Source organism: Amblyomma mixtum, chromosome 10, assembly GCF_055824585.1.
Source record: "Amblyomma mixtum isolate Tamu chromosome 10, ASM5582458v1, whole genome shotgun sequence".
NCBI lineage: Eukaryota > Metazoa > Arthropoda > Arachnida > Ixodida > Ixodidae > Amblyomma > Amblyomma mixtum.
Genome location: NC_143021.1, coordinates 175,424,301 through 175,447,322, shown reverse-complemented (window position 1 = coordinate 175,447,322; position 23,022 = coordinate 175,424,301).

The window sequence follows — 23,022 nt, the reverse complement described above, 5'->3', positions numbered from 1 at the left end:
GAAGTATATATACCACACATGTTGCCTGATTAGCACCAGCATTGCATGATGCATGACGAAGTATCACTCTTCATTCTTCTTCAATCTGTTTTGAAATTTGCACTACCACAAAGACCATCTGGATGGACTATGATTCCATCATATTGCTGAGAGTCACATTTGGAGACCAAGAGCAACACAACAGTGTGCTGCACATGAGTGGACATAATGCACTGGGAGAACTGTGCACAGTAAGGAACGCTTGTAAGGCGTCAGGTATTTGCTTGGGGAATGTAATCAAGTTCAGTCATGTTTCATGTGTAGAAAGGAAGATAAAAGTTGTAGCAGAACTATGAAATCCAACATCCAATACTGAACTTCCCCAGGTGATCTACACACACATAAAAAGCACGAAAGGATAAGCTCAGCGGTACTGTTAAGTTTGATGCCCTTTGAGGTTTGACTTGCGCGTCTGTATGCAACCATCAGATACCATCTTGAAGTTACCAGAATGCCCAAAACAACTTTGTTGAACTGTTCTACTCTAAACTGAAATACTTTTCCTTAAAACATTTTTTTTGCAACATGCTGTGTAGCTAATTATAAAATAAAGAAAAGAAGCTGATAAAATTTTCTCATCTCAAGCGTACTGATAAGTACACAAATCTGAGTGCTTTCAAGAGAGGTGACGCACCCGGTATTCAGTGTCCAGAAGCATACATAATGCTGCAGAATCCTATAGCAAGAAAATTTCTTTTAGTTGACAGATGGCTATGTCTGGTCACAAAGTCAATACCAAGTAAGGCGCATATCCTAACCTGCAATTACATGAAGCTGCACGTGCTTCACAGGCTGTAACTCCGCCAATAACTGCTACATATTTACCACCTCTAGCACGAGTGCGGAATCAATATACAGCATGGAAACAGCAGTTTTGTTGCTTTAGCTTCTTTACTATGCTGTTTAGGCAAGAGACGAGTTGAAATATTTGCATGGGCAGTTCTCGATTGAAGTAACGTAAAAAACATCCGCACTCCTTTCTGCTGAAGCGACTGGTGGACCACTTTTGCATGTCGCATCTCGTATGACTTGCTAAGGGTCCAGACTGACACACGCACTTCGTCAAACCTTCACAGAAAACACTCTTCGCTTTTGCTATAAGCTCCGGCCACAGGCAGTAAGTGTCCCGTCACCGTTCACATCGCAAAAGAAGGCAGCGCTCGCAGGCGGTCAGTTTGAGCTGACAGCGACAGGCGTTGCAGGCACACCGCCGACTAAGTTTCCAAGGAAGCCACACTGTAGAAGGGCGCCGTCTTGTAATCGAAACACACCACAGAAACAATGGCCACTGTCGCTGCTTATGAGCCAGGCATTTTTGCAACGAAGTTAGCAGTGCAATAGGCCGAAAGGTTCGACTCATCAAACGACGGCACCGCACTGCTGACCTCATTATCGTTGTCGACCAGACATCCATAACACATATGCCCCGACGGATCGCTTAATTGGGAGCTGCTACCACTCTTGGATGAGAGCGCGCCCACCGGCAGCACACACCGGTAATCCTTCTTTTGCGATTCCAGCACAGTAACAGCGGCGCACAAGACCGCCCAGCAGCAGCACGAGAAAACAAGCGAAGCTCACGGCGGTGATCTCAGAAACCATGCAGCATGTCGGATAGGCTTTGGATTTGACGCGCTAGACCATGCCCACTCACGCACGCACGCACGCACGCACGCATGTACCGACACGCATATTCATGCGTCCACGCGTCACAAATTTCTCAAGTTTTTAATGCTAATATGTGCACAAGAACTTAATTATTTTTGTAACGAAAGTTTCATTTGGTTTTAATCCTTTGCTATCGCACTGCCCAAAAGCATAGAGCCCGAAAGAGACGACCTGGAGGAATGCCTGGAGGCGATGCCTTTCTAAACGGGCCGAAGGAAGCCGGAACTGGCCGAAGCGCTAGCCAACGAACGCAGCGTCTGGGGAGGGACAGCATGGCGGTCAGCGTTACTACGTTTTTCGTGGTCCTTTGTGGTGCCGAGGGCATGAACCATCGCTGGCATGAGCATTTGTCACTCTTCCGATATGTGATGTGCCGACAGCAGTGAAATTCGCTGGTGCGATGTACGAAAACGTGGTAAGGTGCTGAGTAAACCTGTGTTTATAGCGTGCGTCAGCGGGCTCGACGGATAGCGCGTCGTCCTTTACGCGCCTTCACTGGAAACGCTATGCTGACGGCGGGGCTCATTTCCTCCATGGCGGAGCAGCTGGTGGGAGACCACTACCCGGGTGACATCTCGCATCTTGGGGGTAAGTTAATTTTCTTCGAACCTGTTCATTATTTCAAAGCCTTTGCGCACAACTGGCCACGTCAACACAGCTAGTACAGAGACGCGAAGACGCAGTGCCTATCGCGGCAGCACGCAGCGCTGAAAGGTTGTTTGCTGGCGGCACACGGGCATGAATGCGCGTGTAGTGTCAGTGGTCACACGGTCATGGTCAGTATGCCATGCAAATATGCACAGCTGATCCGATCGCGGGTGCACGATATCGGCGCCGTACTGCCGCCGTACTGCCATTCATCTCTCGCCGAGAATGGAATATGTGCTCGCGAATAGATCTTCGGCCCGGGCTTTACATTCTCGCCGCATGTTACGCTGTAATTGAAGTAACAGCGCTCGAGCAGTATAACTACGTAGACTGCGATTCAGCTGTATGCGTTAGGATTGAGCTTCCTCCTCTTTCACTTGTATTTCACTTGTACTTTTATAAATTGTGTATTTAAGGTACGAAGCTCCGTATGATCCAGCTGCGTTCGTACTTATAGCCGAGCCAGTGTAGTCGAGCCTTGAATAGCAGAACGGTGAGATAAAAACAAATTGCTCTGAAGTTTTTCGCCTCTATTTTGGCATTCGCTTTTTCATACTTTGGCTCGGAGCTGAAATGGTACAAACAACTGCAAAATGCACACAGGTGCCCTAGCTCCATTTGGCCTAAATCCCGAAGTTGCAGTGAAATTTAAGGGTAATTGAGCCTTTAATATGTACGAAGAGTAAACTTAATTGTTTCATGATTATAACCAATGGCGCAAATAAATCTGATTTTGACTTAAATATGCTGAGGTACCTCTCCAATACCTTATTTGATGTTAAAGGAAAAAGTGTGGTTTTTCTGCAATTGGCACTATTAATTCATCATACCTGTGAGAATGTGAAATCAGTGCTAATCATGCCAGATTTCAAATTGAGGGACGCATGCAGAATTTGAAGCAAACCAGCCTTCTACTGAAAATATCGTTCTGCTGTGGTCTGTTCTTTTGAATGGTGGCATGTATTGTAGAAACGATGCTGGATATCGATATGCAAGTGATGTCTCGTCTGAGGCTAGCTTGTGAATGACTGCCGTGGTTATGAATTTCTTGTTGCCTGGCCCACTTCGAAATGTGGTTAAACAGTCGTGTTCCATTCTGCAACCGGCTCCTTTTTGTGCCTTGCATTTTGCCTTACATGCTTGATTCTAGTCCATTTTTTGCACTGTGCTGCTGTTAAATGTGTCTTTTTACCTTGCAGCAAGCTCCACATCGCTTTACCAGCAATGCCTCTTCCAAGCTCTCCAGTATAGCTGTGCCAGCCTTTCACTTGGTGCTAGGATGCCCAGCAAGCAAGCAGGCTTTTGAGGTAAGCACTGAAGACATCTTCCGACACAAGTAGCTTTTATTTTCCTAGTTCACTGCTACTTGTGTGACCCCTCGTTATGTTGATTTTTGCAAGTTAGGTTGCCTATTAAGGGCTCTCTTTTGTTTTTCACCTGCTGCTGTGGCCTACTGCATTGGTGTTCGGCTACTGAGCCCAAAGACGCGGGATTGAATTGTGGTGGCTTCGTTTCGACAAGGCGAAATGCATATTTGCTCGTGTGTTATGCAATGTCAGTGCATGTTAAAGAATCTTTGGTGGTCGAAATTTATGCACAGCCCTCCTCTATGAATGGAGCTATTGTTCAACTTTGAGGCATTAAAGGGACACTGATGGCAAGCTGAAGTTGACCTGTGATGATGAAGTTCCGCATCCTAACCACAAAGACGACACTTTTTCTGAAAGTGGAGCTTTATAAGCCAGAGAAAGCAAAACATACAATTGTCATCAGCACCGGCTGATATCGGAAATAAATTGCGATGCTCTGACTCCATTTTTTTTTGGCACAGATTCCAGAGGCTAGGCTGAACTGCCATTCACCTCAGAACGGTTATCATGGAGTCCTTTGTGTAGACTTCATGAGTTCAAATCGAGTGTCGGGAAAATTTTAAATGTAATTTTTGCGCCAATCATTGTGTTGATGGCCTTTGCGCTGCTGTTAAAACCCGGGATAGCAGTATTGTATCCCATAAAGCTAGGTTCAGGACTTGCAGGAAGTGGTTTATCACATTCCGCTAGCTTGTGCAAGAAACTACTTCAGGGATATGTGCAGGTGTCTTTAATATGTTCCTGAGTGAGCACTAACTCGTTAGGGGGAAGGCAGCTTCTAATCTGGCACTACAGTGCCAATGTCGTGAGTGTAAATCATAAGATGACCCATCAGTGTGTACGCCTGATTTCTGTGACACTTCAGTGGTGTATAGAAGTGGTAAACAAATCTGTAAGGTATTTGATGCATATCTCCAAGGCAACGGCTGTATGAGTAGCGAAGCCATTAGTCAATCTTCAACGGAAAGAATTTTCTCTTTTAGATGACGTGCTTGTATATCAGTGACAGTTATTTGTTGTCCTGCCTTTCGCTGGTGTGGGTCATGTGTGGCGCATCTTCATGCGAGCCTTCTTTTCCTTCACAAAAAATTCAATTGATAGTCCAACCTGTTTTCTTCTCTTTTCCTGTGTTGCATCTTTCGGCTGGTTTTAAATCTGTAACTGAGCTCAGACCGTGATAATTACAGCCGGAAAACAGGGCTACTGAATGTGAGCTTGGCATACATGCGTACTGTATGTGTGAAAGTGCAGTTTACAATATTCAGAAATGCTTGATAGCCTTACAAGAATCTAAAATTTTGTTGGAATTCCTATTTGTTCTCTGTTCAAGTGTCGAGAGTTTTTCCGCTTCATCGTGTGATTAGAGCCACTTTGGTACTTAAGCTGAAATCTTTTCTTTAGCCTGCATGTTTCTCACTTTTGGGACAGAAATGTGCAGGCTAATTAAGAGTTCAGCTTAAAAGAGTATAGACACCTAATCTTGGTGGCATGTTTTCTTCTCTATAATGCTGCGGAAGACACTACTATGCATGAATCACCATCTGGTATTCGCGTGAGACCGCTAAATAATTTATAATCAACTTTTTCTGCCATCCTGTTTCGGTGAACAATTTGACTATGGCTATGACATCAAAGAGAGGTTATAGGTCACGTGAGGCGTGGAAAAACTGCACTTATAATCGCTGCTTCATCATTTTAATTCGCTACAGCGCTGACACCAGCATTCCTTAAGAGCCAGAAGTACCAATTGTATTGCAGTTTTTCATGCCTCACGTGACCAATAACCTCGCTTTGACGTCACAGCCATCATTCAGCTGTCGAAACCGAAACAAATACAGCAGGAGAAAGAAATTTGATTATAATTTTTTTAGCGGTCATAGGAGGATGCCTTGTGGTAATTCATGTATAATACTTTATGCCTTATTACAAAGAAAAAAACACGTGCCAAACGATAAGGACAGCAAAGTGAGCTATGGAAAGAAAAATGATAAGTCTAACATTAAGAGACCAAAAGGGGCGGAGTGGGTGAGGGAACAAACGCGGGTTAATGACATGCTACTTGAAATTAAGAGGAAGAAATGGGCCTGGGCGGGGCTTGTAATGGGAAGACAACATAATCGCTGGTCCTTAAGGGTAATGGAGTGGATTCCAAAAGAATGCAAGCATAGCAGGGGGCGGCAGAAACTTAGATGGGCGGATGAGGTTAAGAAGTGTACGGGGATATGGTGGCCACACCTAGCAAAGGACAGGGTTAATGTGGAGACATGGGTGAGTCCTTTGCCCTGCAGTGGGCCTAGTCAGGCTGATGATGATGGTATGTGTCGCACCTGCTGCTTCGTGCTATCAGCTGGCCCATGCTTGGCCGACCAGACTAGCCAAATTTGTGATGTGGGTTTTCTATTGCACCTGCATTTGTGTACACAGAGGACTTGAATGGTAGCAGGCGATCCTGTGCATGTGTTCACGCCACAGCACACATGACCCACACTGAAAGCTTCTCTGCCTTTAGTAAGACAGCTGCATCAGTCTGGGGCATAACGTATCCCAGTGCTAGAGTTGGAGTAAATTGCTCTTGAATTCTAATCTGGTATCAGGTAGCATAGCGCAAAAGAAGGCTAGCGCGGCTGCCTAATATTCTCTTGGGCAGCTGTGTTGGATTTTCAGTGCCTGTTAGTGTAATCCGTGAAAGTTCACTGTAAACCATTCGTTTCAATGTAAATTAGGAAGTCCTTAGAGCCCTGTACTTTTTAATGATAATAACAAGGTAATGCAGTAATTCAATTGTACCTGTTCTCTTTCAACACAGTAAAGTGCTGCTGGGTCGAGTTCACAGTTTTACTTTGTAGGTGTGCTCAGGCTGTCATCATCAGCAGCAGCAGCAGCAGCAGCAGCAGCCTGACTACACGCACTGCAGGGCAAAACCTCTCCCATGTCTCTCCAATTAACCCTGTCCTCTGCCAATTGTGGCCACCGTATCCCCGCAAACTTCTTAATCTCATCCGCCCACCTAATTTTCTGCCGCCCCCTGCTACATTTACCTTCTCATGGAATCCACTCTGTTACCCTCAAGGACCAGCGGTTGTCTTGCCTTCGCCTTACATTCCCTGCCCGAGCCCATTTCTTCCTTTTGATTTCAAATAGGATTTCATTAACCCGCGTTTTTTCCCTCACCCACTCCGCCCGCTTCCGGTCTCTTAACGTTACACCTATCATTTTTCTTTCCATAGCTCGCTGCATTGTCCTTGAATTAGGCTGAACCCTCATTGTTAGCCTCCACATTTCTGCTCCATAGGTGAGTACCAGTAAGATACAGCTGTGTTAGACTTTTCTCTTGGGGGATATTGGCAACTGGCTTTCACGATCTGAGAGAACCTGCCATATGCGCTCCACCCCGTTCTTATTCTTCTAGTTATTTCCCTCTCATGATCCGGATCAGCGGTCACTACCTGCACTAAGTATACATATCCTCTTACTACTTCTAGCACCTCGCTACCAATTGTGAACTGCTGTTCCCTTGCTAGGCTGTTGAGCATTACTTTGGTTTTCTGCGTGTTCATTTCTAGCCCCACAATTCTGATCTGCCTGTCTAACTCATTCATCATGCTTTGCAGTTCATATCCTGAGTGGCTTAGCCAGGCAATGCCATCAGGGAATCTCAAATTACTTAGGTATTCTCCAGTAACTCTTCTCCCCAACTGTTCCCATTTCAGGCCCCGGAATACCTCCTGTAAACAGGCAGTGAATAGCATTGGTGAAATCGTGTCTCCCTGCCTGACACCTTGCCTTATTGGAATTTTATTGCTGACCTTATGGAGAACTATGGTAGCTGTGCAGTCGTTATAAATATCTTCCAATATTTTCACATAACACTCTTCTACACCCTGATTCCACAATGCCTGCATGACAGCTGTGGTTCCACCGAGTCAATTGCTGTCTGGTAGTCAATGAAGGCTATATATTGGGGTTGGTTGTATTCTGCCCATTTCTCTATCACCTGATTGATTGCATGAATGTGGTCTCTTGTTGAGTATCCTTTATGAAAGCCTGCCTGATCATTTGATTGATTGAATTCGAAGGTTGTCCTGAGTCTATTAGTGATTACCTTAGTAAATACCTTGTAGACAATGGATAGTAAGCTGATCGGTCTGTAAATCTTCAAGTCCTTGACATCTTCTTTCTTATGAATTAAAATAATGTTCGCATTCTTTCAAGCTCCTGATACGCTCGTGGTCACGAGGCAAGCGTATGCAGGGTGGCTAGTTTCTCTAGCATAATCTCTCCTCCATCCTTCAACAAATCTGCTGTTACCTGATCCTCACCAGCTGCTTTACCCCTTTGCATTGCTCCTGAGGCTTTCTTTACTTCCTCCCTCGTTACTGGCGGGTGTCCCATTGCTGTGCTCTACTGCCTCTCTCTGTAACGTTCTGATTACATTCACTACTGTAGAGATTTGTGTAGAACTCTTCGGCTACTTTAACTATCTTATCCATATTGCTTATGACATTGCCCTCTTTGTCTTTTAGCGCATACATCTGGTTTTTACCAGTGATTAGTTTTCTCTTCACTGATTTTAGGCTACCTCCATGCTTTAGAGCATGCTAGGTTTTCTCCATGTTAAACTTTCTTATGTTGGCTACCTTGCACTTATAATTAACTTCGATAGCTCTCCTAGTCCTATTCTATCTCTGAAGTTAGACGTCCTGATGCTTTGGCGTTTCTTCATCAGATCTTTCGTCTCCTGAGATAGCTTGCAGGTATCCTCTCGAATGATCTGACCACATACTTCTGCAGCATGCTGCAATGAATTTAAATATGTATTTAAAGATAACAGTTAAGGTGGGAGATTGAGCTTTGAGATTTGCACTTCAACTCGGGAGTTATGCCGCTGCTACACAGAATACTTGATCGCTGTAGAGATATTTCATCATCTCGCACCAAACTGCTGTGGAGCCACTGTCACAGTTGATAATTTTGCTGGGAAGCTGTTGTAGCACTCACGCAGTTTTGAAAAGGTGGTATTCATTGTTTTTGTGCTATTGGCAACAGTGATAATGCGCTTGCTGCAGTGTTTTGTGGCCAGCCTTCTTTTTTTTCAGTGAAATAAGTTGTACATTTCATGTTGAGTATTCTTTCAGCGATTAAATTGCTTTGATTTTATTCCTTAGTGTAAGTTGCGAGTGCTCCATGTCTGAGTGCAAATTTCTACCACTGAAAAGCCTTCAAAATCTTGATAGAAGTCCACACTGTTCTAGGGACTCTGTGGCTATTGGAGATGCCCATTTAGCTGCATTCAAGTGCCACTGAGTTGATGGCCATTTGAAAGCCTTCAAAATGCCTGTGTGACACGGTTATTAGATTTTGTGCAGGTTTGATGCTGAGCAGCCTGCGTGCTTGAGTCGGGTTTTCCAATGTCTGTATTTCAAACCTGATACTTTTCGAAATCATCATTAGTTCATTAATGGAAGAACTACTTGTGCCCTTTTCTAGAATTTCCAGAAAACAAATTAACTGAATTTTTTTGCATATACTGCTACCTTTTTGCAGGTGCTGCATAGTGAGAACCTGGATCAAAACGCCAACCTGCTGGACTTGGAGAAGCTGAAGAAATTGTTTAGCCACTGTGTGGCACCCGTCATGAGGGATGTGGCATTAATAAAGCCAGTTAAGGTGACCTTATCTATGTCCTTTTGCAAGCATGCTACACACATGAGAGCCATCCCACGAAGCACCATTGCTGCAAAGCTTGTTATCTCACAACATGCATGCTGAATGAGGCAGTGACAGACAGGTGAGGAGGCCTTTAGGTAGGGCATTGGCGTAACGTGTTGAGCAGTGATGTAGGAGCCTTGCAGCCATGCAAGGTATTATCGGTATCATGATGGTAACTCCATTTGACATTGTCTAGTGCTCTGTGAGCCAGACAAGGCTCTTGAACATTCTGGGACTCACCCTTGGCTCTCGGACATTCTGGAAGCCCCACCCGGCTTGCGCATATCACGCGAGGATGTCTCCTGCTGTACGAGCCTTACGCGGCTTGCGCACTTTATGTGACAGATGTCTCGCATTTGCGAGCTTGCTCGGCTTGCGCAAATTGTGTGAAATATGTCTCGCGTTCTGCGACCTCGCTCAATCGTCACAATGTGCGTGGCAATAAACACGCAAAGATAGGCACGCAGAATCCACGTTCAGTATTTTCAATAGGGTTGTATTTCATTACCTTCACTTCACGAGGAAAACAACAGCGTGGCGCCATGTTCCCGTGGCTTGTGCGAAAAATTATCTCCGTTTCTTGTAGTCCTCAGTGATTTATTATTGTTTTATTTCTGCAAATCGTTTCACTGCCAAGATTTTATAACTGCAACTAATTTCACAGAAACAGCAAGCTTAAAAAGAGTACATCAAGTCAGCACGAAATTGACATTGCCACTCTTGCTTACTGCTTCTTTGAAGCGGTAACAGCACCTTTCTAGCTCCTTTCTTTAAGAAGCAGCCATGTGTAGGCGAGTGCTTATAATTTTGGACTGTCCAGTAGTTTCGCGATCAATGAAACGGTAGTTCATTGAGCACTAATCAATAATGTTCGGCGCATGATGTGAGTTTGTGTGTATAACGCTGTGCCTTAGTCTTCTGGTCCCACTCAGATGTGTCTCTATATGTATACATTGGAAGACGTTATATTAGCCTGCATGAAACTCCAAGAAATTTAAGGAATGTGGCGGAAGAAGGTCGTTTTTTTTGTTTCTTTTGTTGTCGTGGTCAAATTTTTTATCACAATTTATCACAATTTTATCACAATTCAGAACGCTTTGCCCGCCGCTCGTTAGTGTGGATACCATCGTAGGTGCCCAGACTATAACTTGTTGCCGCTGTCCACTTCGCTGAAATCAATGGCGACACTGTTAAAATCACTAGCGTTTACGTTGATTCCAGTACGTTGGTTCATTGCTCTCGTTTAGAGAACTTCGGCTTCCTTTATTTTATTCGCCGTTCTTCCATCTTTTAACTACTTACTTATGAATTTTCAGTCAATATTCACAGGGTTACAATGATCTTTTTTTTTTTTGCGGGACAAGAAATTTTTCTTCTCTTCTATAGGATAAAACTGTTCAACAAGAACATATCGCAAATTGTGTCATTTCATATCAGACAATTTTGGTGTAGGTAACAGTGCAACTAAAAGTCAGATCGATACCTTTCTGTTATTTTTCTAACAATAGGTCACATGGAACAAAAAATGACACTTTCAGTTATAACGTTAAAGCCAAAACAGATATTTACTGCATGCAATTTCCTGAGCAACCTTCACTGAAGCATCCGCATCGTAACCACTAAGTATGCACTCAATACTAGTGTGTCAATTTTACGCTTCTTAGCTGCTAACTTTGCTAAAGTGGCTTGCCTCTTTTGCGATCTGTTCCGCAACTTTCCCAGTAAAGCACTTTCGACGGTCCTGGATATCATGCAAACATTTCACGATGTAGTACCTCGCTGATCGATATCCGAAACGCCTTGGTATATAACAGGGAATATCACAGAATGTTAACTCAGCCCATGCTAGAACTACTGAACGTGAATAAAAAGAAATCTTCTGTAGTACTCTGAGGCGGATGATATAGTAGAAGAAGCGGCCACTTTGCTGTGAATCCCACAAGTAGCTTCATGTACCTCAGTTGGTCAGTTGGTCGGGTGGATGTGAATGAGTAATTACTACCTTATTATATACCTCAGTTGCAACACGATATACGACTTTGAGGTTTGTAAACAAACACGGGATCTGATGATGATACGAGCCACCGGAGTGCCTCCGGTATCAATGGCGCGGCGTTTTAATAAGTTTGCGCCCGTGCAGACCACATGTGTTGCGCAATGATTGAAAAAAAAAAGAGCTAAACGATGAGGCAGCCTATGAGTATCGAGCGTTAGCAATATCGAACGAACACTGCGTCATTGGCCATCTTAGTTGTATCCGGCACAAATATCCGTCACAAAGGAAGTGTTCCGGGGCTAAATTACAGTGTTGCCAGCGGGATCTGTTCTTGGGCATATTTGTACATGGCAGGAGGTAGATGGGTTGCGCATATTTGACAGTCACAAGAATGAAGACCGAACAAAAAACATTCGACAAGACCGTGTATATACAAGAGCAGATGTTCATTCAGAGGAAGGCATTTTGTGATGCGCCGTCGCAGATGATGATCAAGGCTGAAAATCTCTTCGCCATTCTGGGTTCGCCCCTGGAAACACGTCTTGAAGAGCTCTCCTCATAGCTAGGAAACAGTCTATAAGAGGCGAAAAACTGAACTGGGCGTTCGTGCACCATCCGCCCGTTCTTCACCTGTATCTTATACGGGCATCTTTAGTCAGGGAGTTTCAAAAGTGGCCTGTAAAAAGGGGCATGTTCCATTGCCTGTGAATTTAAATGAGCGTCCCAATAACTTTACGCTTTTTTTCTAAGCCCCTAAAGTTTAAAAATAATCCCGTGCCTGGCACAGGGGAACAAGAGCACAAAGTAGAGAGTACTAGCCTTCAGGAAAGCGTAACATTTACCTTCTCTCTATGCCTTGCTGCTGGTAAAGAAACAGCTGACGCTAAAGAAATGCCCAGTTCTGCATACGATGTCGTTTTCATGGCAGAAGCGTACTGAAGGGGGCTAACTCCAATTAAAACACTCGTGTCCGCTCTCTACCTGATTTTGAAAACCTGGTTGCTGTGGCTCCACAAAAAGGCAGCCAAAGCATGCGAGTGACTGAATGTTTTTCGCCAAGGTTTCAGCGTTAGCAGCGTTAGCGCTAGCGTTACCAGGAAATCAATTATCGTTTCTAATTTTTCCTTCCTTTCTTAACGAATCTGAAAAGCACAACGGGACAAGTGCGGCGAGGAAGCTTTCAAAAAATGCGCTCAATCGTGGCCTCTGAGATTACACGTACCGCTCATTTCGAGCGGGTTAGTAATCTCGGAGGCCATAACTCAGCGGCATTGATGTCAGAATTTTCCGCTAGATGCCACAACCAGTCCACTGGGAAAAGTATCGCAACCGTCGGCGGCAACTCCGTCTTGCGACGCGATGGCCGCGCAATGTTGATTTTTATATGGAACAACGCATGCTTTACGAAATGCACTACAAAAAATTACGCTGTGTACTTAAAACCACATACATAGGTGCTGTGCATGCGAAAGCATGCAAGCGGGATGTTCGGCTGTGGCGATGGCGTACTACTTTAATGCAGTGGCCAGCGAAGCTGATCTGTTCGCGGAGCCCTGATGGAAGCTGAAGACAATACCCGAACCCAGCTTGAGAGTAGCAGTTTAGCGCGCGTAGTATTGTGCTGTGGTGATGGGGTCGTGCACTAATGAAGCGGCCAGTGGAACTGATCGGTTCGTCTCACTCTGGGATCGATACCGACCTCGGAAGAAGTTTTATTTTGGAACGAAAAGCTCCATTTCTCGCATGTAATGCTGAAGGTCATATGAGGCTCTGATTTGGCCAACTCGAGGCTCGCCGAAGGCTTGACCGTGACATCATACCACGCGACTTGTCGCAGCTGTTACCGCTCATTCCGCCGCTGCCCTGACCACCGCTCCGACCGCTCGCTCTCGCCAGTTGTGTCCCCCGACTAACCACTTGATTCGCTCTTGCTGATTCTGAATAAAGGTCTGCACTCGCCGCCTAGATGCCGCATGGAAGGGGCTTGGGGCATCTGTCACAGCCGGCGCCGTCGCTTCGGCGGACGCGGTTGTTGCGACGCCCGTCTGTTCTAAGCTTTCCGCTCATATCTTTCATCTCTCCTCTATCTGCACGTGGCAGCGATTGAGGCTCAGCCCGAGTAAGTGGGCAGGCTCGTGCACTTTCCCTTTCATCCTTCCTACAGTTGCAACAACAACAACGCCACATGGGTGGTAGTGGTGGTAACAACGTTATTGGCACAAAATAGAAGGGATTAGTTGGGGCTCGGGCGAATCCAGGGTGGCCTCCAGTCGAGGGCGACCTCTTGAGCTCGTGTGATGAGGGTCAGTTGGGTTGTTTTTCTTGAACTGGCCAAGAGCCTGTCCCATTCGTACGCTGAGGGAGCTGCCAAGAGTGTCGTCCGAGGTGGTTTTCTAGCACATTCCCATAAAATATGGTCTTGGGTGGCATGCGTCCCTTCACCGCAGTGCGGGCATGCAGGGTCATATTCACCGTTTGTGATTAGATATAATCGTTAGGGACTAAGAATTGCCTTTGTTCGTAGGCGTCTGAGTGTCGTGGCTTACGCCCTGTCCAGGTAAGGGTCAGGGGCGGGATACGTGCATCTTTGCTCGCGTTAAAAGTTTGTGACCTCCGCGTACGAGCGAGGCGCCTCGGCGGGGGTGTTCGTTCCCGAGAGGTCTATCCTCACCCATGCCTGTGAAAGGCCACTGACGAGGCATAGAAAGCGGTAGGTTGCTCTGACTGAGGTCCATGATTAACAGGGGCCGCGGGATCCAAAAGCGTAAAGAAGGGCCCAAAAATTACTGAGTCAGGGTTCGCCCCGGAGACGCGTTTCCTAGCAGGATACGCAAATACCCTTCAAAGCTAACAGCGAGGACGTAACAGACAAATTTGGAAAGGCAAAACCTCCCCTCTCCCGTGGTTGTCCAAGAACAGCACGAGCCACAAGCTCGGTTCCACCTGACCAAAAAAAAAAATTGGCTGGGGCTTAGGTAAGGTTAAGCCTGGATATCTCGAAGCGAAAAGCTGCGGTGGTATTGGTGTTGAGTTTGTTACCAGTCCCATCCGAATGCTCCACATTCGGGTGGGACTGGCAACAAACTCAACACCAATACAAACAACGCAAACAACCGTGACCTTGAGCATGGAGACGCAGAGAAAGCAGCACTTAAGCGCGAACTCACAAAGATAGTTCAAGACCTAAAATCCAACTGCCACCCGCTGTGGAAGGCTACACAAACGAACTCCTCGCTGCAGATGAGCGATGAGGAACGCTCAAACTTCAAAGCGGAAATACAACAGATGATGCAACAAATGATGCAACAGACGATGCATCAGGTACAAGGACAACTAGCAGAGCTACGGAGTGCCTTCCGCAAACAAAAACACACAGAGAACATTAAGGAAAAGGCCTACAACCGCCCTGCGTTAGCAGCACTCGCCAATCCATCTACATCCCAGGGAACGGACAATTGCACAAGCTCAAGAACCTAAATTATGGCTAACACGAACCACAGCAAACAAGACATCTTAGACATATGGCAATGGAACTGCAGAGGCTATCGCAAGAAACAAGGCCTCATCAAACAATTCATTCAGACGCAGCTAACACCACCTCACGTTATCGCACTTCAAGAAACGGGCGCGACACCCACTCTCACGGGATTCACATGCTACGACAGCCACATGACGGGAAAGACAGCCATCTTAGTGAGCAAGGCAGTCATAGCCATCAATCACGACAGCATACCCGACACTGACATTGAGCATGTGATTGTAGAGATCGTACCGAAAAAGAAAAGGAAAGGGGGAAGTGTATTCATCATCAACGTGCACAGCCCCCCGAAGCAAAGAAAAGCAAAATTTTTTGAACTTTTTCACGGTGTCCACAGACTAGCGAAAAACAACACGCTAATCATCTTGGGGGATTTCAACGCCATGGACAAGAGCTGGGGGTACCAAAAGGCCACCATTAAAGGCAAAACGCTAGCCGAGGTTGCAGATAACTTCAACTGCAACCTACTCACGGACCCAGCAACCCCTACCAGAATTGGAAATAGCGTCAGCATCGACACCTGCCCCGACCTCACATTCGTAAGAGGACTCGGACAAACACAATGGGAGAACCTATTGGAAAATTTAGGCAGCGACCACAACATACTCAAGACGCAAGTAACCTCAGACAGGCTGAGACGCCAGTTGGGCGCGGCAAAAATAACGGACTGGAATGCGTTCCGCGAAGCATGCGACAGCAACCTTACCGAGAATGGGATACAGTCGTTAGAGGAATGGGGAAGCAAGCTAAGGGATACGCAAGACAAGTACACCAAAACCATAAACCGAACAGCGGAAACACCCGATGTGGATGGTCGGCTGCTCAAGCTTTGGGATGCTAGGCGCAGTCTCACCAGGAGATGGAAAAAACAAAAACATAGCAGGAAACTCCAGCTTAAAAAAGCCGAAATTACAGCGAAAACAGAGGAATACGCCACACAGCTGGCAAAACAAAATTGGCAACAATTCAGCGATTCTCTTAGTGGGACGCTAAGCACGACACGGACTTGGCGTATCCTTAGAGCGCTCCTCGATCCGTCTAAGACAAAAGCTGAAAACAATAAATCCATATACCGGTTCATTCACCAGTTCGAGGGCACTGACTCGGAACTCCTCGACAGATTGCGCGCTATTAAGATCGACGTCAGCGGGCCTCATTTGGAGCCTCACTTCAGTCTTACTTATATTTACCATGATGTAAAAATGTAAATAAACCCACTTGTAATCTTCCTCCCATCACTTAACTCTTTGACTTGGCGGCACTCCTGTCCTGGTGGTGGTGGGAACGGGTTCGAAGTTTGACCGCGGTTCCGTCACGCAGTGAGCAGCAGCAGCAGCGAGCTGGCAACGACCCCGAACCGAATCCCCCATCTTCGCCAACAACTGGTGGCAGTGTCAACAGCGCCAAATGCTTTGGCAGCACGAACCCGCCGACCTATACAGGAGAGTACCGGGGAGACGATAACGCTAATCTGGACAGACCCATCACACGAGAAGAGGTCTACGCGGCCATGCGAAACACCACCAGAAATACGGCCGCGGGAGTGGATAAAATAAACAACGCACTCATCCGCAACCTCAGCGATGCGCTGGTCGCTGAACTGACAGACTTCATCAACAAACATTGGGAAGCTGAAACTGTCCCCGAGGAGTGGAAACATGCTGAAGTGGTGATGATACCCAAGCCAGGCAAGAAACTGCAGATAGAAAACCTCAGGCCGATCTCGCTTACGTCATGCCTGGGAAAACTATACGAGCGAGTGGTAACGCAGAGACTTCAAAACTACATGGAAGACAACGAACTGATCCCTCACAGCATGTTCGGCTTTAGAGCAAAATTATCAGCTCAAGACGTACTACTCCAATTATATGAAGGTGTACTTCGGAACGTTCCTCGGGACGGAGAAAGCGTGATAATGGCCCTAGACATCAAAGGGACTTTTGACAATGTGAGCCACGAAGCAATCCTTACGGTCCTGGACAACCTGAACTGCGGGCGCAGGATTCACAGCTTCGTCAAAGCATTTCTATCCAACAGAACTGCAACCATCGGTATAGGAGAACTTCGGTCCGAGAAGTTTTGAACGCCTAATAAGGGAACACCTCAAGGGTCGGTCATTTCACCCACGCTATTCAACGTGGCCATGATCGGACTGGCGAAGCAACTAAAAGAAATTGACGACATCCACCATGCCATTTATGCCGACGACATCACAATATGGACTAACACTGGCTCACTCGGCGAGAAAGAAGATAGGCTACAAGAAGCGGCCACCTGCGTTGAAAACTATGTCAAAGCAAGAGGGCTAGCATGCTCGACCGAAAAATCTGAGCTCTTACGAGTTTGGAGAGGAAAACAGAACCGAACAGTCCCTACCAGTAAAGACCTTCGACTACAAGTTTACCTCGAAGGAGAATCAATACCAGAGAAGACACTCATACGGGTACTAGGGATGTGGATACAGTGAAATCAAAGCTGTACTCACACCCTTGCGCTATTAAAGGCATCTACACTCCAAGTGGCCCGCATGATTACGCGCATCTCACACAGACGTCATGGCATGCGAGAAGAAGACACACTCAAGCTGGTCAGGAGCCTAGTGGTCAGCCGGGCGACATACAGTCTCCCGTACTACAATCATATCAAAAGTGAAATACAACAGGCGGACGCGATTTTACGCAAAGCGTATAAAACCGCGCTTCGACTACCCCATAACACCTCAACTGAAAAGCTCTTAGCCTTGGGACTGCACAACACGTTCGAGGAATTACGGGAAGCGCAGCATGTTGCCCAAATGCGCAGACTACAGCAGACCCCCACAGGCAGAGTTCTTTTAAAAAAACTGGGCTACACCGAACAAATTCGACAAATATTGAGAACTAAAACGATCCCCGATGAGTACCGCAGCGCGCTCAGGGTGGCACCAATACCAAGAAACATGGACCCGAACCTCCACAAAGACCGAAGAGAGGCAAGGGCCGACCGCTTACAGAAAACACACGCATCCCAGGATACAACAGTGTATGTCAACGCTGCCACATATGCCATGACTAGGGGACAAGGCACCAACAACGCAGTGGCAACCGTAGTCAACTCGGAATTACACGAGATTACCAGCGCCTCACTGCAAGACTGCACGATAGCTGAGGCTGAAGAAGCGGCCGTCGCTCTAGCGGCAGCGGAGGGCTATCGGACTGGGCGGTCACTGACAATTCTTACTGATTCACAAGCAGCCTGCCGCAGCTATCTTTGCGGCAGAGTCGGTCACAGAGCGCTCCGCATACTCCGCTCTGTAGACTGCAACACGCAACAAACACATGCAAAACCACACAAGCCGATCAAACATAAGATCATCTGGGTACCGGGGCACACGGGGGTGGCAGGAAACCAAGAGGCAGACAGGATAACTCGAGGATATACTAACTACCGAGCATCCAACGTCAACGACCTTGAGGAATCCCTGCCAGTACCTCAGGAATACTCGGCCATACTCAACAACTACAAAGGAAGCAGGATGCGGTACCCACCACCGCACAAATCTTTAAACAAAGAAGAGGCTGTCACATGGAGACAACTTCAAACGGGGTCATATCCAAATCTAAACACACTAAGTAAAATTCACCCCACACTTTACGCACACAATTGTCCGTGGTGCCATGAAAAACCTACACTGTATCACATCACATGGGCATGTCAAAAAGTCGACATCGTCCCAGTTATACAAAACCCAAGTGTGGAGCAATGGGAGGGTCTGCTCTCCAGCGACTGCCGCGATGACCAGATCTGTTTGATACGGCGAGCTCAGCTGACGGCAGCATCCAGCGGAGCCCTGGAATAGGGGCATCCGACGGTTGCGGATGGACTCATATGACCACATAAAAAAAAAACACTTGTGCTAGAGCCAAATAAAGTTATCCTACCCTATCCTATCCTATCGCGATAGAGACACGCTTGCGGCGAACGTCAAAAGATGACGCATAGCGCGCAGCAGCGTGCGCCTGTTCTATGGGCAAGGGCGCCTTATATAACCCTCCTTTCAAATCCGCACTGCGCACGGCTGCGGCGAAAGGTCAAACGGTGGCAAGGAGGAGAAGCGGCGGCGCACATGCGCAGTAGCCTGCGCCGTGCGTGACGTCACTCGTGCTCCGACGTACGCCGGCTCACGCGAAGCGCGGTGTTGATTAGCGTAGTGAAGCTTTTCGCTTCAGAAAGAAAAAAAAACTGTAGTCTGCGCCCGCCTTTTGACACGGAAGGGTGGTTTAACAGTGCAGCAGAGGTACCGGAAGGCACCGAGAATGAATGACTGAACCAGGTAGCGCCTCTCAAGCAGAGGCAGGGCGAATGTTTGCGCCCTTCGCACACGAGCGGGACGACCGAAGACCACACACCATCCCATATTCCAGCGCAGTCGTAGGTCACACCTAAAATGCGCATCAGCGCGCAGCACTGCAAAGGTATTGAAGATGTTATACGAGTCTGGGTCGACCCCACAAAAAAGTAACGACTCTTCGAGTAATTAAGAGCAGCTCCAGACAAGGAGGCTTACTCACTAAAAACATTTAGAGTTTCAAGCAGGCTGCGTTCATCAGCTAAGTAAAGAGTGATGTCATCTGCATAAGCAGTGACGCGTACCGTTTCGCTGCCTGGCAAAGCCAGACCTCTAATCGGGAGTGGCGATTGACTGCCAAGAGGAAAGGCTCTAATGCTAAGACAAACAAAAGGGGGGAGAGCGGACAACCTTGACGGACGCCGCGGCGAACATCAAATGCGGTACTTTCCCGGGCATCGAGGAACAGAGTGCTTGAAATATTCCTGTACATCTCTTTAATAAGAACCACGAAAGATGCTGGGAAATCGAAAGCGTCCAGCGTCCCGTAAATATACTCGTGTTCTAAAAAGTCGAACGCCTTTTCTTGATCAAGGGAAACAAGAAGAACTTGTGCGCGCCGCCGTAAAGTATACGCTAGGATGTCTCGCGTTACAAAACATAAACTATGTGTTTCACGGCCTGGGACGGAGCAAACCTGGTGGCAGGAAACAAGTGACGGGAGGAGAGCTCGTAGACGACGAACGAGTAATTTTGCAAATGCTTTGTAATCTGAATTTAGTAGTGTGATAGGGCGCCAATCGGCAGGACATGTCGAGAAAGGAGACTTTTTAGGAATAAGGACAATGCGGCCTCTTTTGAATGATTCAGGAAAAACTTGCTGAGTGAAGTATATTTTTAACACTTCCGAGAAAATGGGGCCTACGACATCCCAGAATTGTAAATAGAATTCCACAGGAAGGCCGTCTGGCCCAGGCGCTGACCCTCCTTTCATGGAGTCCAACGCCACCTTGATTTCATCTGTTGTTGACAGAGCCATAAGGCCGTCATGGAGTTCAGTGGAAACCTGCGGGAAGCCTGCTAAAAATGGGTTTGCGGAAACGACATTGCGATCAACTAGAAGGAGCGACTGAGCAATACCCCTGAAATGGCTATTAAACGCACTGAAATTGCTGCCACCTGGTTGGGACATAGCCCCGGCGGTAGATGTAAAGGCTGGGGCACCTTGAGGGCTCAACACCTCTTGACGCGGAAACCGAAGTACCTCGGGATGGGCAATTGGACTATGTCGACAACGCCATGCAGCCGCTGTCAAAGAGGAGGCACGTAAAAGGCGCTGTAGGCGCTCGAAAAGCTCCTCTTGCCATGCGCACTTAAGCGACGAAGGCGACGGGGCTCAGTGAGCAATACGCAGCTTCGCCGTCGCAACCGGCCGGGCTGCCAGGGTTATGGACCTTAGGAACATAAACACTTGAGTGCAGTGGGGTCGTGCGGGGACCCTGGGGCGTGCCCCGAATTCCTTGTACAATAAAGTTTTTTTCTCTTTCCGTCACCACGCGCACCTCATCTGACACGCGAGCCCTAAGGGCTCGACCAGATGCACAGGCACACTTCCGTCTGTGCCACTGCTCCTTCAGACGGTCCCAGTCACCAGGCACGGCCCCGACAACCGAAAAACGCAAGACCCGCGTGAGGCCTTCTTTAGTGCTGGCGTCGTGAAGGATGCGGACATCCAACAGCCATGGTCTCTGAGGAGATACTGCAGGCGCCGGAACCGCGAGTGATATAAGAAAAGGGCGGTGGTCTGATATGTGCACCGGCGAGGATGGCAGCGTCATTACATTAGCTGCACACACTGTCCGCGAAAGGCTCGTTGGAACATACGTCCTGTCTAACCTACTCGCCGATAACCCGCGACGCCAAGTCCACACAAAGACGTTGCCGTAGAGGAACTCATAAGCGTCCTTGAGCATGAAATGGCTGACTAGGCGGCCCAACTCGCACGCATTCCAGCCTGGCCTACCCCTACCAAGGCCGTTCACATCAGCGACCGTATCGAGCACGCAGTTGAAATCGCCCAACATCACAACATTACGCCCTCCAAGAAAATACACATCTAAACCTTTAAAGAATGCGTTTACCAAATTAGAATGCGCAGACGCATAAATGCAAAGAGTTCTCAGAGGAAGTGCGTTAAACGTGCAGTCGAACTCCAGCACGCGTCCAAGTGCGTGGTAGATAACACGATGATCTCGCAAGAGTAAGCGGTTCAAAACAGGAACGCCAACGCCGCAGGAATGCGTGCTGGCGTACGAGAACAAGGCATCGACGCCAAACCTACGCTTGAATTTGAACACGTCACTGCGTCGAAAAAATTAGCGAGCGAATGCGACCACCGCTGCCTGCTTCGAAACAGCGTTACGGTGCGACAAATCAGCCTAGAAAAATTACTGAGGCCAACAAATGAAGTAAGAATATCTCTTATTCCCCCTATTGAACGTGCGCCCGTGCTCTAATTCAGCGCAGAACTTTTGCGAGCATGAGCGCTCTTTGCTGCTTACTGAGCTGATCAAATAAAACTGCAACAAAATATTCCTCGAACTCCGCAATGTTTTTAAAAGAGAGTTCTGCATGCCGCATTCTGAACGGCCATATATCCTGCGGCACGGCATCCGCGAAACTTAACAGACAATACTCGCGAAAAGCCCCTCGTGATACTGAGCGTTGCCGGACATCTCTGAGCCGAGAGATGATTACGAAGGAAAGGAAAGCAAAGGAAAGGATAGGTGTCTATCGCTTAGCATAGCATGCAGAGAAGGAGCAGGAGGCTTTGAGGCAATAAAGGCGCGGTGACTCGCTTTAGTCCGGTGCCTTTCACGCAAGTGCGAAGGTACGGCGACAAGACGGCGGGCACAGCCCTATCATTTCTTTGGTTTGCAGGATAGAGCGCAGTAATAGCCTCACTTGCTTGTGGATATTTCAACCATGCCTTGAAGGAAGAGGTGAAGGAGAGAGAAAAGGTTTTAGTTTGTTTTTACGCGGTTTAATATCCCAAATAGACTCAGGCTATGATGGACGCAGTAGTGAAGGGCTCCGGATGTTTCAACCACCTGAGGTTCTTTAACGTGCTCTGATATCGCAGAGTACACGGGCCTCTAGCATTTCGCCTCCCTCGAAATGCGACCGCCGCGGGCCCTGTGCTGTGTGAGTGCACGTTAAAGAACCTGAGGTATCCAAAGTTACCTAAGCTCTCCACTACGCCGTTTCTGATTTCTGATAGCCTGAGTGACATCGGAAATCGATAAACCCGAACTCAAACCGAACACGGTCATAACACCACCTATCGTACCTCAGCGCAAGCTGTTCGCATTTACTTGCATCTCTACAACATAGATGGCGCTGCTTTGCCACAGCTCATGGCAGTCAATTCAAAAGCTTTATAGAGTGGAACACGATTGTTATCGGGTCCCTTTTCAGCATTCGCATAATTACTCATGTACGTATTAGTACACAAACACACTTTAAAGACGAAGTCAAGGACCACAGCGCATGGACTAGATCCACTTTTATTCAGTTCGAATCAAAAACCTATACGTAGCGCGTTCTGCGAGTGCTCGCCTCGAAACCAGGAAGACCTGGCTTCCATTCCCCGTATCTCCAAGGCGTTTTTTAATTGGAGATTCTCGTGTTGCAACGCCCACAACGCTGACACAGCCTTTTGTGCGAC